Here is an 8824-nt window from a genome sequence, read left to right as displayed (position 1 = left end):
TGATTTTGCATCAACAGGTTTACCTCACCCTGTCCTACAGTATGTCCGAGGTAAGTTACCCTTGCCCTACCAAACTCAGATTTGGCAAGGTTGACAGTCAACATTGCTTTGCTCAGTCTCTCAAAGAACTTCCGCATGAGCTTGATGTGTTCCTCCCAGGTGTCACTATACAGGACGACGTCGTCAACGTAAGCTGCACACCCGTCTAGCCCGGATATGACGTCGTTGATCATCCGTTGGAACGTTGCCGGAGAGTTCTTCATTCCGAATGGCATCACCTTGTACTGGAACAATCCGTCTGGTGTAACAAAGGCGGATATTTCACGAGCACGATCCATCAGAGGGACTTGCCAAAATCCCTTCAGTAGGTCAAATTTCGTCACATACTTGGCTTTTCCCACTTGGTCGATGCAGTCATCAATCCTCGGGATTGGGAAAGTGTCTGTCTTTGTTAAGGTGTTGACTTTCCTAAAGTCTGTGCACATACGATAACTGTGATCCGATTTGGGAACAAGTATGCACGGCGAACTCCAGTTACTTTTACTGGGTTCAATAAAGTCATTGTCCAGCAGGTATTTGACTTCTTCCTGGAGATATTTTGCTTTTGTTGGATTCAGTCTGTATGGATGTTGTTTTACAGGCTTACTGTCCCCAACATCAACGTCGTGATAGATGACGTTTGTCCTCGTTGGAACATCTTGAAACAGGTGTTATATTCGTGGAGCAGTTCTTTCACCTGTTGTTGTGTTCTGGCTGGAGGTGTGCCAACTTTGTAGACTCCAGCTTCTCCAGGATTTCTGAGTTCTGAAGCTTGACCGAGCCCAGCTTTGAGTTTAGAGTATTTTCACTCAAGTCAGTTTCAGTATCACTATCTTCATAATGGTTTGAACTGACTGCACTGACAGGCTGAGTTATAGTAGGATTATCCCTATCCAAATATGGCTTAAGCATATTTATGTGACATAGCTGTTTTTGTTTTCGCCTGTCAGGTGTTATTATGATGTAATTTAAATCACTCAATTTCTTATCAATTAGGTATGGCCCAAAGTAACGAGCATGGAGTGGTTTGCCAGGAATTGGAAGTAGAACAAGAACCTTTTGACCTGGTTCAAACTTCCGTTTTGAGGTGCTTTTATCATATTTGGTTTTCATTGACTGCTGAGATGACTCAAGATTTTCTCTGGCTAATTCACATGCTTTAGAGAGTTTCGTACGAAAATCTGACACATATTGCAAAATATTCAGACAATCATCATCGTCTGATAGGAATTTCTCTTTAACGAGCTTAAGTGGGCCACGGACTGTATGTCCAAATACAAGCTCAAATGGGCTAAAACCAAGAGACTCTTGAATTGACTCTCTAACAGCAAAGAGCAGAAAATGAATTCCTTCATCCCACTGCTTCTCTGTGTCAAAACAGTAGGTCCTAATCATGTTTTTCAAAGTTTGATGAAATCGCTCAAGAGCACCCTGACTTTCTGGATGATAGGCGGATGACCTATACTGTTTAATGCCTAGCTGATCCATTACTTGTTGAAAAATACCAGACATAAAGTTGGAGCCTTGATCGGACTGGACACATTTGGGGAGGCCAAATAAAGTGAAAAATTTGACTAAAGCTTTCACTATAGTCTTTGTCTTTATATTTCTCAGTGGTATGGCTTCTGGGAACCGAGTTGATGTACACATAATTGTCAACATGTACTCATTTCCTGATCTTGTTTTTGGTAGGGGCCCAACATAGTCTATTAGTTCTTGAAATGCAGGAATTGGCTGTAAAGGGGCCTTTGGAATGGTCTGATTTGGCTTTCCTACCATTTGACATGTGTGACAAGTTTTACAGAAATGTGCTACATCCTGCCTGAGATTAGGCCAATAAAAGTGACTGAGAATTTTATGATAAGTTTTCCTTACTCCCAAATGACCAGCCCAGGGCGTTTCATGGGCCAGGCGCAATATTTCAGCACGATAGGGCTTTGGAACCACAATTTGATGTTTTATAGCCCAATCGTCATCAACCAAAACATCTGGAGGTCTCCATTTACGCATGAGAATACCAGATTTTGTATAATAGGAAACAGAGCTATCTGAAGTTTTATCTTCATCATCTACCCTGTCAAACAAAGACAAAATATCTGGGTCTTTGTGTTGTTCTGCAATGAGATTTGATCTAGAAAATGTCTGACTTTGGTCAGCAGAAGTTTTTACTGGAAGTTTCAAATCCACGAGGGATAACGGAATGATCCGTGTCAAACACCTGACTGAGAAAGGTGTCATTTAAGTCAACATCTGTGACATTATTTTTGAGAGTATTTTGATTCTCGGAAGTTTTCTTTGACATGGCTCGAGTAATAGCACATGAAGGAAAAAGGCCGGGAATTTCTTCCTCTATTGGCTCTGGATTCTGATCTAAACTAGGATTATCAGTCACAAGTGGATTAGTAATGACCTTGTCCCCAGCAAGGTCGTTTCCAAGAAGAAGGTGAATCCCTTCAAAAGGCAAAAAAGGCCTAATACCTAAAGTCACAGGTCCAGAAACAAAGTCTGAAGACAAATAGACATTATGGAGAGGAACAGGAATGTAGTCATTGCAATCTACCCCCTTAATAAGAACTTTAGAACCTGAAAATGACTTTTCAGAAAACGGCAGGTATCTGCCAACAAAAGAGACTGGGAAGCCCCGGTATCTCTTAAAATTTTGACAGGGGTAGCGGAAGAGAAATCACTAGAAAGTGATATAAAACCATCATGAATAAATGGTTCGAAAATACCCATAATGCTATCTGAGAAGAATTGACCTTGACCTCATTAATTGGGGATAAGAGGGGTTTAACCTCAGAAAATGTGTTACACACATTATTAGACTCTAATTGAGTTGATGAAGAAATAAAGCGGTGGGCTTAGATCCACTTTGACCACTTTGACCTTCACGTTTTCTTTTCAATTTGAAACACTCTGACATTAAATGGCCGTCTTTCTTACAATAATTACAAGAAAGTGTACCGAACTGTTTGTCAGAAGGAGATTGAGACTTGGGATCTGATGATGTGGGAGTGTTACTTGAACTCTGTGAACTGTTGTCATTTGATTTTCTACTGTCCTTTGAGAAATTCTTGGATGAAAAGGAGGAGTTAAATTTACCTGCATTGTTTCTGTATGAAAAGGACTGGGATGGTTTGCTGAGAAATGAAGATTTGTGGGTCAATGAATAATCATCGGCCAAACGTGCAGCAACCTCTAATGTATCTGCCTTTTGTTCATTGATAAATGTCTTGATGTCACTCCGAATGCACCTTTTAAATTCCTCAATCAAAACAAGTTGTCGTAATTTGTCATAATTCTGACTGACCTTTTCCGAAGAACACCAACGATCAAACAGTTGTTCTTTTGTTCGAGCAAATTCAACATAAGTTTGATCCTTCACCTTCTCACAATCCCTAAATTTCTGACGGTAAGCTTCAGGCACCAACTCATAACCCTTGAGAATTATTCCTTCACAGAATCATAATTTGAAGCCTGCTCTACTGACAACTGAATGTAAATTTCTCTGGCTTTACCCACCAAAGCACTCTGCAAAAGCATAGACCAGGACTCCTTAGGCCAATTCAGACTCTGAGCAATTTTCTCAAAATGAAGGAAATATTTATCAACATCCTTTTCTTGGAAAGGGGGAACTAACCTGAAATGCTTAGTGATGTCAAAACTTGTCTGAAGGGAAGAATTTTCCTGACTGTCCAAGCTCTAAACGTTTTATTTCTAACTGCAGTCGGTGTTCTGCTAATTCTCTTTCCTTTTCTTTTCCTCTCTTTCTTTATCCCTTTGTCTTTCTTCCATTTGCAATTCTTTTTCTTTCATTTCCAATTCCCTCTCTTTCTGTCTTTCTTCCATTTCTAACTGCATTTGTATTTTTTCTTTTCTAATGCCTGTCTCTCCTTTTCCATTTGTAATTCTTTTTCTTTCATTTGTAATTCTTTTTCTTTTTCTAATGCCAATTTTTTTAGCTCGAAATCTGCCTGTATTTCTAATTCCAATTTTTTGAGTTCGAAGGAGGACTCAGGCTCATAATCTTTTAAGGCAGACTCCTCAAAATGGCCTAAATTAACTAAATGTTTTGCAATGTGGAACTGTATTTCCCGCTTGCGCATAGATCTTTTGACATCTACTTTAAGGAAATTGGCCAGTGCTATGAGGTTGTCTTTTCTGAGGGAATTAAATGTGTCCTGATCAAGGTCATCCATAAATTCGTCTGGCTTGAATTCCGCCATGATTGAATTTTGCTGAGTTCACAGTATACAGTAGTTTTGAAAAGGCAGACAAAATGTTGTCACACGGCTCAAATATTCGTATCCCGGACAAGCCCCCAATTTGTTACGTGCAGAGAAAACGAACAAAAGGGCGAACTCAGCACTTTCCGTTTAAACAAAATTTATTACGAAAACAAAACTAATTGCTAAGTCAGGGACAGAGTACAAGCTTTAAAAGTGTACAGACTACTTATCTCAGCTGGGACGGCAAAGCTCCAGTCTCAGAGTTGTAACAGTCAGTCGGATGAATGAACAGTCCTTTGGCTTGCAGGCTTGAAGCTGCACAAAGTCCACAGTATAAATCCAGCGTTGACAGTGAAGGTCTTGAAAAGTCTTGAGAATGACTACTGCTGGAGTTTAGTAACACAACAGAGACACGATCCCAAAAGCCTGACTGACGAAGCTGAGCACGTCCCTTTTATAAAGGCATATAAGAACAATCTAGAACTTTTATTGACATGCTAATTACTGTTCTAAAATTATCTCCCTTACACAACTAATCAACTTTCCAGAACATTCCAAACATGACTAATTGAATTCAAGGTTGTGAGGTCATCAAGGGCAGTGACCTTGAGAATGTTCTAGACTAATTGAACTCAGGTCATGATGAGTGTGGGGTAAATGACCTACATAACAGTATATATGTATGTATGTATGTATATGTATGTATGTATGTATGTATGTATGTATGTATGTATGTATGTATGTATGTATGTATGTATGTATATGAGTGTGTGGGTTTGTGTGTATGTGCGTGCGTGCGTGCATGAGTGCATATGGGCTATGTATGTATGTATGTATGTATGTATGTGCGTGCGTGCGTGCATGAGTGCATATGGGCTTGTGTATGTATGTATGTATGTATGTATGTATGTATGTATGTATGTATGTATGTATGTATGTATGTGCGTGCGTGCGTGAGTGCATGTATGTATGTATGTATGTATTATGGTATGTATGTATGTATGTATGTATGTATGTATGTATGTATGTATGTATGTATGTATGTATGTATGTATGTATGTATGTATGTATGTATGTATGTATGCACGTACGTATGTATGTATGTATGCACGTACGTATGCACGTATGTATGTATATGTCTGTCTTCATAGGTCTTGTGTGAATTGGTTCACATATATGTATGTTTTTTCACTCATATATGTATTTACTTATGTCTGTATTGATTTATTTATACTTATGCTATAGTAGTTTTTTATTGATAAATGCATGCAAATACTACACCCTTTTCGTATGAATATGTTCTTCTAATGTGTAAAATAATTATTTTACATTTGGCGCCTGGTAGTCAACATCAGCAAGTCTTTCTCAGAATTTGTTTTCCCACTTCAAAAAGTCTGTTTGCAGAAATGGTTGGTTTGCTCTGCAAGCACGGACACGCTGAGCTATCCAGAAGTCACAATCATGATTGAGGACACATCTTCAATACCAAACAGCAACAGACTTTCCGGTCCGTAAGGAGGTAAAAAGAGCAAAAAAGACAGGGTTTTTTTGACAGAATTTCCCTCACTTCTTCATAGGACTTTTACACAAAAGAAAGAGGACGTTGTACACAAATGAAATGAGGTCCTTGCACACTAGAATCTATCAATACTCTGATATTTCAGAGCGTGCTCAGAAAGACCCAACACCAAATGCAACATCAGAGCTGCAACTAAGTTGTTCGGTTAATCAAAACCATGAATTATTATCAATAATTTGTCGACAAAAAACCTACTTTGAAAGATTTCTCAATGAATACCATTTAAATTAGCCAGAGACAGAGAACACTGAAAAAGAATCACACATTCATGAGAATAGAATGGACACCTTTTTTCAGAAAAATGTACAGAGAAGCAACATTTTTGTGACAATTCCACTCAATATGATGCAAAAATTACAATTTTTTTCTTTTTAATAATGATTTGTCGATGAATTAAGTACTATCTAATACAAGGAATATCAAATCTATTGATAAAATTAGACATTTTTTGTCAGATATCATTTTTTTCACAAAGCATATTAAGTAAGTAAAATTCCTGTGCATTAATTGAACAATTATCTCTCGGTGTATAAAAAACTTTTCGCCGTCCTTGTTTGTCGAAAATCGAAAATTTCATTTTAATCCATAGAGTGAACACAGAGTTTGCGGCCAGTTTGAATACAAAATATCGGTAAATCTTGGGTAATTTGTTTATGTAGTACCAAAAAATCTGTACGGTGACTGCCAATTTTTTTAATTCTTGATTTTAAAGAGAATGGTTGAAGTATTACTTGAGGAAAGTTTGAGCAAAAGTTTCATTGAGGTGCATACTACCTTAAAGTTTACCTACCCCCGGAGGCCTTTTGGCCAATAATTGACCTGCTTGGCGGCTGTATGTTGAGAAAAGCCCAATTACAGCCTCGAATTAAAGCTTGATCTTCAAAGCCAGTTGATTAATTTAAATTTCAAAAGAAAAAAACGGCAAATTCGGCCCATTTTGGAAACTTTGGCACCTAATTTGGGATGGGGTGGCCAAAAACGCCTCCACACGGCCGAGTACTCGACTCTGTTTCCATGAGGGACATCATACTCACCTGACTTTACACATCCCTAGGAGTAAAACAAACTTATTTGATCACTTATCTTAAACATTTTAATCTAAAGTTAACAAGCATGGCTGCATGTAGGAAAAATCAAACTCAACAACTACTTTCCCAACGGACTGTCTTCGTATAAGTATCCCACTTGCGCGTCTCGTACGAGACGCTCATACTACGTGCGCTTTCTATAGCTGCAGACATGAAAACGTCAATGCATGTAAACTGTAATAATAATAATACCGACAATAACAACAGCATCTTACCAGCGACAACAACAACAACAACGAAACAACAACAACAATGATAATTTAGAATGAGGCAAATTTCGTCCCCGATTTAGAGAGCTTATTGGGGTTTTTTCACCTTTTTTTTCAACCACGGTATCTTGTTCTACTCCCCAAGCATGTTGAAAGAGTTACTATTTAGCTAGTCAACACAACCCCTGCCCCTATAAAATACGTTGTTATCGTTACTTCTAAATTCCAGTCCCGAGCAGAATTCACTTATAAGGAATAACAACGCAGTCTACACATTTACGTGTTAATTGGACAACCTGAATACTATGTATCTCAACGTGCTTTTGCGAGTACAATAACTGACATGCATTGAACTTGCCCTTTGATATCGCAGGCAGAATACATTGCTTGTATTAGGCAATCTTATTTTCCAGACACCAACATTGGAACTGACAAGCCTTAATTTTTAAATACTATTGTTGCATTTGAACCAAAAAGATTATATTATCAAAAGAAATAAATCGAAAATTAAAGTTGGTGCAAATGAAAAAGTGATTGCGCAGCCATCTTGTTTTCAACAGTTTCCTTCCAAGTAATGTTTGAAACGCAAAACAAATACGATCATTGCACAGTATACACAGGGTTGAAGTGCAGTCCCTAAATCACTCACCGAAGGTGTTAATTAATTAGCTGTTAATTATGCCTTGTCTAAAGGTCACCGCTAAATTTATGACTATTATGCAGATGTATGCACAGGGTTAACGTTGGCTTTCGAACGCTGGATAAGAAAAGTTAGGCCAAGAAATTCACATTTAACGAAATCGTTCTCGCTTCTCCTTTTACCTATTTTCTGTGCGTAAACAGAAGTAACATCTCGAGATACGATTGTTCCGATGTATTACAATAGTGAGTTCAAGTTGACACAAACTGAAGAAAGAGTTTTGCTGTTCGCGTTGTGATCTAAATACACAGGAGCACTTTTCAGTTGACGGCGGAGGTCAGGCGTTTCCCAGGCGCGTCCTGACAAATCTCGTGCTGGGGCTACCAGGCTTTGACCTGGAGATGGGGCTAGGCATTAGACTAGGAGCAGCCTTTCCCCTCCCTGCCGGCGGTAACACCCTCATGGGGTGCGAGATTTCGATATTTATCAAATCCGTCATCGCCGTGGTAACACACGTTGTTTTTTTTTCTTCCAAGGAAAGGCAAACTTATCTGAAATGATATAAGTATAAACTCATAGATATATCATATATTTTTCTACATTTACACCGCAGTTAGTAGAATTTGTATGCCCATGGGGAATGCAAAATAACATACTATAAAACGTGGTTTTAGCTACCATCCTCTAGCTAACTCTATATCACTTTACTAATTCAAATTATCGCTAATTTAAACTTTTCCCTATATTACTAATGTAATCTTAAGTAATCTATGGTGAGGGTGTCTTTTCCGGTAAATTACAATCCAGGTGATTGTAATCAAAACTTGGGAAAGCTAAAGATGCATGCAGCTGATTCAAAGTGTTTTGCAGTGATATATACTTTAAGTAGTTCATTGGATATTCAAGTTCAACACGTAACTCTGCAAATGTATGCTCATCTGCTTTTCTTTCTAAGCAATACACTTGTTTTTATGAGTAGTTTCTAATATTGTAACATTCAGCTGTAGGGCACTTAACACTTTTGATAAATTTGGAAAACA

Source organism: Ptychodera flava, chromosome 9, assembly GCF_041260155.1.
Source record: "Ptychodera flava strain L36383 chromosome 9, AS_Pfla_20210202, whole genome shotgun sequence".
Classification (NCBI taxonomy): domain Eukaryota; kingdom Metazoa; phylum Hemichordata; class Enteropneusta; family Ptychoderidae; genus Ptychodera; species Ptychodera flava.
The sequence above is the reverse complement of the archived record's forward strand: the minus strand, read 5'-3'. Positions refer to the sequence as shown.